We start from the raw sequence: 12,124 nt of genomic DNA on the forward strand, positions 1-12,124 counted from the left end.
CAAACAGATGACAGAGGGTGAGCACACAGGAAAGGTAAGTTTTTTACAAATTAAAAGTACACATACAGTATATATGTTTTGAACAGCGCCATAAGAATATATGCAAATATCGCCCTACCAACAAGAGCATATCTCATGACGGCACATTAAAAATTAAGTCTCAAGGGCTTCTTGATTGTTTTTTTAGATCTTCTCAGAACTGGAGCTGGACTAACAGCAACGTCCCTAACCGGCTTTAGACATTCACAATCTTTCAGTGACTCTGCAGGCAGAGGGTCAGGCAAGGTCTGCTTCCATCTCATAGCCTCCTGATGTTTCCGCAGCTCCACGTCCTGTGGCACACTCACATAGACAGGTAGAGTTGTACGCAACTTTCGACCCATCAACAGTTCAGCAGGTGAGACATCATTAGCAAGAGGAGAAGACCTATAGTTCGTTAGCGCTAGATAAGGATCAGAACTTCTGTCCATAGCCTTCTTCAAAAAGTGCTTAACGATATGCACCCCTTTGTTGGCCTGTCTATTGTTATGTGGATGTGGAGGACTTGATGTAACATGGTTAAAACCATAGTCATGTACAAAGTTTCTCCATTCCACACAGTTATAACATGGACCATTACCACTAATGACAGTTTGTAGAACACCGTGTCTAGCAAAAACTGATTTTATATGAGTAATCACTTGAGTAGCAGTAGCATTTATAGATAGAGCAATTTCTGAAAAGTCCATCCATCTATTTTCTTCTACTTATCCAGAGTCAGGTCGCGGGGTACACAGCCTAAGTCGAGAGGCCTAGATCTCCCTCTCCTCTGCCACTTGGGCCAGCCCTTCCAGGGTAACCCCAAGGCGTTCCCTGGCCAGGCGAGAGACAAAGTTCCTCCAATGTGTCCTGGGTCTCCCTTTAGGTCTCTACCCGGTTGAATGTGCACCTTAAAACCTCACCAGGGAGGCGTCCAGGAGGAATCCTAATCAGATGACTGAGCCACCTCAACTGGCTCCTCTCGATGTGGAGGAGTATCGGATCTACTCTGAGCCCCTCCCGGATGACCGAGCTTCTCACCGTATCTCTAAGGGAGAGCAGAGAAATAATTTCAGCCACTTGTATCCGCAATCTCGTTCTTTCAGTCACTACCCAAAGCTTGTGGCCATAGGTGATGGTTGGAACGTAGATCGACCGGAAGTTTGAGATCTTCGCCTTCTGGCTCGGCTCTCTTTTCACCAAGACAGACGGTACAACACCCGCATCACTTCAGATGCAGCACCAATCCACCTATCGATCTCGTGCTCCAGCTTTCCCTCACTCGTGAACAAGACCCCAAGATACTTAAACTCTTCCACTTGGGGCAGGACATCATCCCTGACCCAGAGAAGGCTTTCCTTTTCCGACTTAAGACCATGGTCTCAGATTTAGAGGAGCTGATTCTGATCCCAGCTGCTTCACACTCAGCTGTGAACCACTCCAGCGAAAGCCAGAGATCATGGTTTGATGAAGCCAGCAGGACCACATCATCTGAAAAAAGCAGAGGCCTGATCCTCAGGCCACTAAAACCGATCCCAAAAACACCTTGGCTGTGCCTAGAAATCTTGTCCATAAAAGTTATGAACAGAATCGTGACAAAGGGCAGCTTTGGCGGAGTCTAACACTCACTAGGAATGAGCCCGACTTACTGCCAGCAATGTGGACCAAGCTCTGACACCTGTCATACAGAGAGCTAACAGCCCGTTTCACAGGGACTGGTACCCCATACTCCCAGAGTATGCCCCACAGGAACCTCCGAGGGAAGTGGTTGAACGCCTTCTCCAAATCCACAAAACACATGTATATTGGTTGGGCGAACTCCCACGCACTCTCCAGAATCATTCTAAGGGTATAGAGCTGGTATAGTGTTCCACGGTTAGGACAAAAACCACATTGCTCCACCTGAATCCAAGGTTCGACAATCTGACATACCCTCTTCTCAAGAACCCCTCAATAGACCTCACCAGGGAGGTTCAGAACTGTGATCCCCCTGTAGTTGGAACACACCCTGCGATCCACCTTTTAAATAGGGGGACCACCACCCCAGTCTGCCAGTCGAGTAGAACTGCTCCCAATGTCCATGCAATGTTGCAGAGCTGTGTCAACCAACACAGCCCTACAACATCTAGAGCCGTAAGGAACTTTGGATAGATCTCATCCACTCCCGGAGCCTTGCCATCAAGGAGCTTTTTGACAACATCTGTGACCTCATCCCCAGAGATTAGATAGTTTAACCTAAAGTCCCCAGGCTCCACTTCCTCCCTGGAAGACATGCCAGTGAGATTGAGGAGATCATCAAAGTATCATGCGGGGTCCCTCAAGGTTCAGTTTTGGGTCTGATTTCATTTATCATCTACATTATCCCACTAGGAGAGCTATGGGACTAGATTTGTGCCAATAGGATCAAGAAAAACACTTTGGAGAGCAAACAAATTTTAAGACATTGAGAGAAAAAACATTTGTTTCAAAAGAAAAACTTACGATCTGAATCAAATTCTTAAAATGATCAAGAAAATCACTTTGACGGTCAAACAAAAATTAAATAATTGACAGAACAAAAATATTGACTAAAGGAAAAAAACATGTTTCAAAAGTAAAACTTACGATCTGAATCAACTTCTTAAAATGAGTAACAAAGTATGTTTCCTTTTTCTGTTTGCCTCTATGTGTTTTTGTTATCAATGTCCTTAGTTTTGTTCTCGCTGCTCACAGCTTTGCTCTCACTACCAGATTTGCACTTACACTGTCTGGCTTTCTCCTTTGCAATCCCTGAGTTTTTGGTTGCAATTCTGACACAACCCTTTCGGGTGGGCGGGACTTCTGAGAAGTCCTCTCCCATAGGACAGTGGTTTCTCTTGAGTGACAGTTCAGTGACCTGGAAGTGATGTAGCCTCCAAGACATTTTTTTCCACCTGGTCAACAACATGAATTTTGAGCCCCAAACACGTTATTTCTGCTGTCTGTGGTGTCTACTGAGGATCTAAAGTGAGTATTGATAATATATTTTATCTTTTCTTAGTTAATCTGTAAGTTAAGCCACTTTTTAAGTTGGTTTTAACCAGACGTTAGCTCACTAGCTAGCTGCTAAGCAAGCCATTGTGCTAGCCTCAGGACAATGGTCTATTGTTCCAGAGAGATGTATTAAAAACTCATCTTAACATATTCATTACTGGTTTCATGGAATAAATTATTGCAGTTTATGTTAATAAGTTTGCTAATTTTTCAGGAACCTGTGGAACATCAGAGACTTTGCAGCTACTGGAGCTAACCTGTGTACTGCTAACTTGCTACAGAGGAAGCAGCAGAAAGCTGAGCTAACAGGCTGTTTTGCAGGTAAATACTCTTTTAGTGGAACTGCAGGACTTTTATGGTATAACTCAGACAGAATCTACATGAGCTATTGTGGGAAGACATTTAAACTACATTTACATACAGATACATGTAATTTTTATTCCATGTTACTTGGATGGGCTAAACAAGTTCATAGTTCTGCCTGCTCCTTTTTCAGTGAAACAAATGGATTTTATGATGTAACTCTGACTGAATAATTATCCAAGTGAGTATGTTTGATAATAAATTTCTTTCCAGTATACAGATCTGACATTTGTTTGTCAGAACAAGACAAATCAGATTCAATGTGCTTTCTTCATAGTTAACTCTATGAAGACCTCTGCATGCCCCCTCGACATCTTACCCTCATCTTTGTTTAAAAGTGCTTTTCAGTCCATCGGTCCCAGCGTGCTTTCTATAATTAATGCTTCTCTGGTTTCTGGTCAGGTCCCTGCTTACTTTAAGAACGCTGTGATCCACCCGCTTCTTAAAAAACCGAGTCTCGACCCCTCTCTCCACAGCAGCTTCAGACCCATCTCTAAACTTCCGTTCATCTCGAAGATCTTGGAAAAGGTTGTGGCTAAACAACTCACAGCTGCTCTTGATGAACATAACATCTATGATTGCTTACAGTCAGGTTTTCGTAGAGCTCATTCTACTGAAACAGCTCTTCTTAGGGTCTCTAATGACCTTCTGACTCACAGTGATGCAGGAGACTGTTCTGTTCTGGTCCTGCTGGACCTGACTGCAGCCTTTGACACTGTTGACCATCACCTGCTACTGGAGAGGCTGAGAGACGGATAGGCCTATCAGGAACTGCTCTGGAGTGGTTCTCCTCTTATCTCTCTGAGTACTCCATTTCTGTGGCCGTCTCCAAGTTTAGGTCCTCCACATAGGCGTCATTTTAACCGGGGACGCCGGGGACATGTCCCCGGCAAAATTTGTGATTGGCAGCTGTGCCCCCCCCCCCACTTTCAAAAACGCCTGCTGATGAGGATTTTTGTTTTACCAGCTCAGATCTTATCAGGGGTGGGCAACCTGTTCCCATCAAAGAGCCATTATTACCCATTTCCCACGGTAATTCTGGACGGACCTTAATAAGCTGTGACTTAAGTGAAGCAGGCAGGTCGCGCTAGAGCATTTCGTTTAAAAATACGTCATAAATGTGTTCCCCCGTCCTTTTTATTTATAAAATATGAAGTAAAAACTCACAATTTAATTTTCATTCATTTGTCATTAATATGTAGTCTACACCCGTGCGTTAAGTGGACCATCTTCCAGTAAACGCAAAGCATCCAGCCCACCTCTCCAAATGCGTAAAATGTGCATCAGCCGCTAGTTAGGCGCGTCGTGCGCACCGTCAGCTGATCAGCCCAGACAAGAACAGAGCAAATAGAGAAAGAATAGAGGATAATTGTGTCTGGATGTGGATGGAGATTACATTTTACAGCAGCCTGATCATCATTTAAATACGTAAACCATCACCTGGCTTCTAGTCCACGCTATCAGCATTATTTTAATTGGTGTGCGTGCGTGTGTGTGTGTGTGTGTGTGTGTGTGTGTGTGTGTGTGTGTGTGTGTGTGTGTGTGTGTGTGTGTGTGTGTGTGTGTGTGTGTTTTCCACTTCCAACACTGGTCTAACCAACCAGACCAGCGTGTCCAGTAACATATTAATGTTACAATTAAACAGTTTCACTTCATGTAGGCTAGGAACGTTTCACCTGCCGTGGCCCGACCGCTTCTGCTCCACATAAACTTTGTGCGTGATCAAATGTCTCTACGCGTCATGCGTCTCCATATTAGAGACGGGAACAAGCGCTGTTCAGCCAAAGTTTCATAATTTCATAAAAAGAACATTTTTCCAAGTGACACATCCCTCAGAGAGACCGAGTTTCCAGACTGTTTCAGTGGGAAGAAATCATTGCATGTGCGTGGTTCTGCACTGCGCTGCAAACCAGATCTTCAGCTCACTGTCCACCGTGGGCGCTCCGAGCCGCGCTGAACACAGTGTCCAGTATAAAGCTCTTATGTTCTGATGGGAATATTTTACCTCCGCGATGTGCGTTAACGATTAAAATGTCAGCTCATCCATGCGCATCAGTGTGCGTCGGGGTAATTCTTTCAAACCAAGCAACATCCTTGAGTTCATCTGTCAAAATAAATAGTCAAATGGAAATATATGTAACCTGCCGTTTAACTGTTTTGCCTTCCTGTGAAGATTTTTGCAAAGAGAAACAATTAAACTTGATTAACCCCAGAGCCACCCAGAGAACCATGCAGTGTGCATGCGGGAAGATTCCTCCCACTGAAGCGAGTGTTTTCCAAACTCTGTCTCTCAGAGAGACTTGTCACTTACAAAAATGTTCCCTGATTATGAAACTTTGGCTGAATAGTGCTTTTTCCTGTCTCCAATGTGGCGACACATCCAGGAGCCGTCTGAGGAGAATCCCAGAATCTCACATCCTCTTCAGCTCATAAAGTGCCGATATGATTACGCACAAGCATGACCGGTCAACCACCGCAGACCGGGTTGGACCTGTTCAGGTTTACGCAGACAATCTTTACATTTAGAATTGGCATACAGATGTAAAATTAATGCAGTAAAATATAAAGCATTTTATTTAAATATCCATTCATTATTTTATAAGCACAGAGAGCCGCATCAGATGGATGGAAGAGCCGCATGCGGCTCCAGAGCCGCGGATTGCCGACCCCTGTGCTAGCCTACTTTATTGTCCCCAGCAATTTTTAAACCCCACTCAAGTGTATGGTTATTGTCCCCAGCAATTCTGAAAACAAACTGACGCCCTTGGTCCTCCACCACCTCTCTTGCTCATGGTGTCCCACAAGGTTCTGTGCTGGGGCCTCTGCTCTTCCTCCTCTATCTGCTTCCTCTTCAGCGCATCCTGAGTTCCTTCAAAGGAATCTCCTACCATCTTTATGCAGATGACATGCAACTGTACATCTCCTTTAAGCCCCATGAGATGTCTAAGCTGCAGCTGTTACACACCTGCTTAGACTCTATCAAAACCTGGATGGCTGGGAGCTTTCTTCAGCTGAATGAAGATAAGACTGAGATCCTCATCTGTGCCCCAGACAAGCTGGTTCCCAAAGTCAGAGACTCTCTTGGTCAGCTTGCTTCCCACACCAAACCTTCCATCAGGAATCTTGGTGTGACCTTTGACCCAGCTCTCACCCTGGATTCTCATGTCAGTTCTCTTGTTCGCTCTTCCTTCTTCCATCTCAGGAACATTGCTGAGTCCCATTCTGTCCCGCTCTGAACTTGAGACAGTTCTCCACACCTTCATCTCCTCACGCTTAGACTACTGTAACTCTCTTTTCACGTGTCTGAGCAGAACCTCCCTGAACCGTCTACAGGTGGTTCAGAACGCCTGTGCTCGGCTTCTGACCAAGTCCTCCAAACACACCCACATCACCCCGCTTCTCCTCCAGCTTCACTGGCTGCCAGTCAACTTCAGGGTTCATTTCAAGATCCTGGTTCTGGTCTATAGGGCCTTACATGGACAAGCACCATCTTACATCGGTGATCTTCTAAGTCCCTACACCCCCAGCAGGTCCCTGAGGTCCAGTGATCAAAGCCTACTGGTTGTGCAACACCAGGCTAAAGGTCAAAGGTGACAGATCATCTGCTGCTGTGGCCCCCAGACTCTGGAACTCTCTCCCCCTGAGCCTGAGATCAGTGGACTCAGTGGTCTCCTTTAAAAAGCAGCTGAAGACTCACTTGTTCAAGCTGGCTTTTGTATGACCTTCTTCACCTCTCTCTCTCTATTCTGCTCTCGCCACCTATCCCACCTTCCTCAGGATCCACTGATTTCCCTCTTTCCTATTCACTCTCTCTCTTTCTTAACATTTTTTCTTTTAAATCGCAATAGCTTATTCTTGCTCATTTTAAATATATTTTAAACATTTTCGAAATGCTTTTTTATATTTTTACAATTTTTATATTTTTTGTTTTTGTGAAGCGCCTCGTGATTTTTATCTTGAGAGGCGCTATAGAAATGATATTTTCTTCTTCTTTCTTTCTGTCACGTGTTCTGTATTCTCCATCAAAAGAATGTTATCCAGGGCAGATAATGAATAATGAGTTAAATACATGCTTTTAATTAATTTTTACATAAAAATATCTTTTAGACAAAAATATAGATTCTATTTATTTGTTCTTTCTTTTTAGATTGAAAACTACTGCATTGCATTACAATGGAAGTGCTACACGGCCACATGCATCAACTGCAGCTGGTGAGCTAAGACACACCATAGTGTACACAAAGTACACTGCAGACAAGGGATGTAAGAAAATATCAATATGACAATATATCGCGATATATTTTCCCAGTGATATTGTATCGATATTCTCAAACTGTGTCTCTAAAATATCGATATGGCAATATATCGTGATATTTTTTCCTGAGATATTACATCCATTTTCAAAAGCAGTGTATCTAATTTTTGGAAGAATTTACATGCAAACATTTGTGTATTTTCTTTGTTTTGGTGCACTTTAAATGTCGACCGCTAGTTGGCAGCAGTGTGCATTGGGTTTTGTTTCCACCATTGAAATTTAAATCTCGCTATTATGGTTCAGATAAAGCCGGGCGTACACTGTGCGACTTTTTCACTCGCAGCGTTCAGCTTCAGCTCACACTGTACGACTTCCTCGCAGGGCAGATCTCACGAGTCAGGCGCTCACACTGCACGACCCAGTTCTCGGATGCGACCTGACTGCTCACACTGTACGTCTGGTAGCAACACGTCGGCCCTAAAAATGTGCTAAAAATAGCAGTTTTTACTCAACACGTCAGACTTTGTCTTGTTTTGCCTGTTGTCCTTCGGGAGTGCTGCAGGAGGACACACAGGGATTTATGGGGGTTGGATGAGGAAAACGAAATAAAGAAAGTAAATCTGTGTTTTGTGATCAGTTTAATTTGACATGAACACGACAAGCATGCTTTCTTGACAATCTTTGTGAGTAAAAAAAAACCATGTAGAGACAAAAATTAACAGCGTGTGTTATTAGGGAAATGGCGAGCGAGCGGCGTTGATGCAGGATTGCGCATGCGCCGTGAGCGGTTCTGATACTTTTTGGGTCGCAGCTGCTCGCAGCGCCGCTTCAACAGTGCGATACCCTCACGAGGGACGAGCGAAATATTAAACACGCCAGAAGTCCGTGTGACCTCACGATTGCTGATCGGCAGCTGGTCACGTGGTGTTAATCACCTCTCGTTACCCCCTGTACACTACACGACCGCTCGGCGCAAAACTCGCCCCGATGTCGTGGATTCTTGCACGACTGGAAAATCGGCTCAAAAAAGTGAAAAAGTCGCACAGTGTACGCCTGGCTTAACTCATGTTATATATGTTAAGTATCAGTTTGGACTGTTTATTGAATATTCCTACAAAAAATTCAGTCAAAAATACACATCCCTTCTGCAGACCAATCCCACCTCATGTAGTTCATATGCTGTATAATAAACCCACAGTGATGGTTATGGATAAATATTTGTACTAATGGTAATCTTTTTCCATTGTTTACAGTTGACAAGCATATGGACCTATTGTCCGAGTCGGTGGTGGTGGATGCTCTACCATATCAGGAGTCTGACTAAGTACTTGTGCCTGAACCTCTCTGTGTCTAGTTCAAAAGACCTGAAAGACCTGCTTTAAGCAGGCACAGGTTAAGATTTTAAAAGAACCTGTAAGGTGAGCAACACAACACAATATAAATCTTTATTATTATTGTACACCGTACGGCTAGAATAAACTTGCATGCTCAGAAGCCACGTATGATTACATCGCCTACAGGTTGCCTGATGCTGAACTTCGGGCAGCTGCGTGTGACTGTACTCCCGTGGAACAACCGCCTGTGGGAGGAGTCGTTGTGTTGCTGTCAGGAGTTTGGGTTGGAGTCCTGGGTTTGTGTTCCCTTTAATCTCTTCCTTAGCCTTGCTAGTCACCATTGCAGAGCACCATGGAGAGGCTTACCTGAAAACTCTTCTCATGGGGCAGGCACATCCTCACACCTGTAACCCCATCCTTGAATAAAAGCTGGTAGCTGGTCACTCATCAGAGTTTTAACCCATATCTAGCCCATGACTCTGCCGTTTTTCAAACTTACGTTCTCATTTTCTATGCAGATCTATGGGAATTCTTTCCTTGAAGCTCCTGATCACACAACCATACTGGCAGTCGGCTTACCCACTACCTTCTGCTCACCCGCTTGCTACTCATGCTGTCATTCTCCCAGACTTCTGGTTGTTTCTCCACCATTCTGCTGTCTCCCGTCTGCGCTACAACTTCAGACCTTAAGTACCTAAACTTTTCCTTTTGTATGTCATTCTTTAGTCATTACTAACACTCAATTTTACCTCAGGGCCTTCTGATCTTTAAACACTAAAACCTGTGGCTCCATCTCTGTGGCGTTTCTCAGTCTCTGTAAGCTACCTGCACAGTCTAAGAAAAACCTGACCTGTTGCCTCTTACTAACCTCTGCTCTTCCTCGCAGAAGCTTCTGGTTCCTGATCTCCAGCAGTTACCTCTTCAATCATTCATCAATTTTAATAAACTGTTTTTAGCTCATTTGTCTCCTGAGTTTCTCTGCATGAAGGTCAGGTTGTTGCAAAAATCATGACATCAGCGATTATTTTGCACCACTCTGTTAAACAGCTGATATTAATTTCAAGTGTATCTTTAAAAATACATTGAATGTGAAAGTGAATGAAAGGCATCCATTCAGCTTTCGGTGTCTAATGCAGGATTTTATGGACAGGCACCAAAACAGGAAATTTATAAATTGAGATTTATTTACTAAAGCAGGTAAACCATAATAAAATACTAATGTTTAAAGTCCAGAGGAGGGAGGAAGGCTTTATAGCAGGGGTATCAATTCTAGTCCTGGATGGCAAAATCTACGAACAAAATCAATTTTACAGTTGTTGAACCTGCTGAGCATTTCCTCCCCAAAGAGCAGCACAAAGGTGCAACTGGCTCAGAACCAGGGTGCTCCGTTATGCAGGTGGTCACCTCCTGCTGACACCTGAGGATTGCCTACAACAAAGGGAAAACAGATATCAATAAGGAAATAATTAAATCAGAGCTAAAAGTTTAGTTTTAGTGTGACGTTTGAGATTGTGGGAAATAAATGTGGACATTATGATTTTCTATTGTGGGGTCAGTACCTTGGGCGCTTCTCTGCAGCAACATTTTGTCTGGCTGACAATGAAGTAGAAAAGTCACCAGTTGAGGCAGAGTTAGACTATATTACTCCAGCTAAGCTAAATGTAGCTAAACTAGACACTAGTCACCAGACTATGGTTACTATAGATTTACTAGAGTTACATCATAAAATCCATTCGTTTCACCGAAAAAGGAGCAGGCAGAACTATGAACTTGTTTAGCCCGTCCAAGTAACTTGGATAAAAAAATGCATATATATATATATATATATATATATATATACAGGTGCTGGCCAGTAAATTAGAATATCATCAAAAGGTTGAAAATATTTCAGTAATTCCATTCAAAACGTGAAACTTGTACATTATATTCATGCAATGCACACAGACCAATGTATTTCCAATGTTCATTACATTTAAATTTGATATTCATAAGTGACAACTAATGAAAACTCCAAATTTGGTATCTCAAAAAATTAGAATATTCTGAAAAGGCTGAATATAGAAGACACCTGCTGCCACTCTAATCAGCTGATTTACTCAAAACACCTGCAAAGGCCTTTAAAAGGTCCCTCAGTCTTGTTTTGAAGGCACCACAATCATGGGGAAGACTTCTGACTTAACAGCTGTCCAAAAGACAATCATTGACACCTTGCACAAGGAGGGCAAGACACAAAAGGTGATTGCTAAAGAAGCTGGCTGTTCGCAGAGCTCTGTGTCCAAGCACATTAACAGACAGGCGAAGGGACGGAAAAAATGTGGTAGAAAAAAGTGTACAAGCTCTAGGGATAACCGCACCCTGCAGAGAATTGTGACGACAAACCCATTCAAAAATGTGGGGGAGATCCACAAAGAGTGGACTGCAGCTGGAGTCAGCGCTTCAAGAACCACCACGAGGAGACTCATGAAAGACATGGGATTCAGGTGTCGCATTCCGTGTGTCAAGCCACTCTTGAACAAGAAACAGCGCAAGAAGCGTCTCGCCTGGGCCAAGGACAAAAAGGACTGGACTGATGCTGAGTGGTCCAAAGTTATGTTTTCTGATGAAAGCAAGTTCTGCATTTCCTTTGGAAATCAAGGACCCAGAGTCTGGAGGAAGAGCGGAGAAGCACAGAATCCACGTTGCATGAGGTCCAGTGTAAAGTTTCCACCGTCAGTGATGGTGTGGGGTGCCATGTCATCTGCCGGTGTTGGCCCACTCTGTTTCCTGAGGTCCAGGGTCAATGCAGCCGTCTACCAGGAAGTTTTAGAGCACTTCATGCTTCCTGCTGCTGACCAACTTTATGGGGATGCAGACTTCACCTTTCAACAGGACTTGGCACCTGCACACAGTGCCAAAACCACCAGCACCTGGTTCAAGGACCATGGTATCCCTGTCCTTGATTGGCCAGCAAACTCGCCTGACCTTAACCCCATAGAAAATCTATGGGGTATTGTGAAGCGGAGGATGCAATACGCTAGACCCAACAATGCAGAGGAGCTGAAGACGACTATCAGAGCAACCTGGGCTCTCATAACACCTGAGCAGTGCCACAGACTGATCGAGTCCATGCCACGCCGCATTACTGCAGTTATTGAGGCAAAAG

General features: G+C 43.9%; 1 protein-coding gene and 1 long non-coding RNA gene across 5 annotated transcripts in view; one reads left to right on the top strand and one right to left on the bottom strand.

Annotated features, from left to right (window-relative positions):
* kcnh5b (potassium voltage-gated channel, subfamily H (eag-related), member 5b) overlaps positions 1-12,124 on the bottom strand; it is a 243,855-nt gene that overhangs the window by 130,970 nt on the left and 100,761 nt on the right. The gene's annotated exons all lie outside the window — the stretch shown is intronic.
* LOC129163917 (uncharacterized) lies at positions 2,423-9,942 on the top strand. 4 transcript variants are annotated; one of them, XR_008563729.2, is made up of 6 exons: positions 2,423-3,003; positions 3,245-3,351; positions 3,527-3,574; positions 7,541-7,605; positions 8,902-9,066; positions 9,169-9,942. It is a non-coding gene; the product is annotated as an uncharacterized lncRNA (long non-coding RNA). The 4 variants fall into 4 exon arrangements; XR_008563727.2 differs by lacking the exon at positions 3,527-3,574 and having other exon boundaries at positions 2,428-3,003; positions 9,169-9,414; positions 9,501-9,942; XR_008563730.2 differs by lacking the exon at positions 3,527-3,574 and having other exon boundaries at positions 2,432-3,003; positions 9,169-9,798; positions 9,869-9,942.

The sequence above is a fragment of the Nothobranchius furzeri genome, chromosome 18 (genome assembly GCF_043380555.1).
Source record: "Nothobranchius furzeri strain GRZ-AD chromosome 18, NfurGRZ-RIMD1, whole genome shotgun sequence".
Lineage (NCBI taxonomy): Eukaryota > Metazoa > Chordata > Actinopteri > Cyprinodontiformes > Nothobranchiidae > Nothobranchius > Nothobranchius furzeri.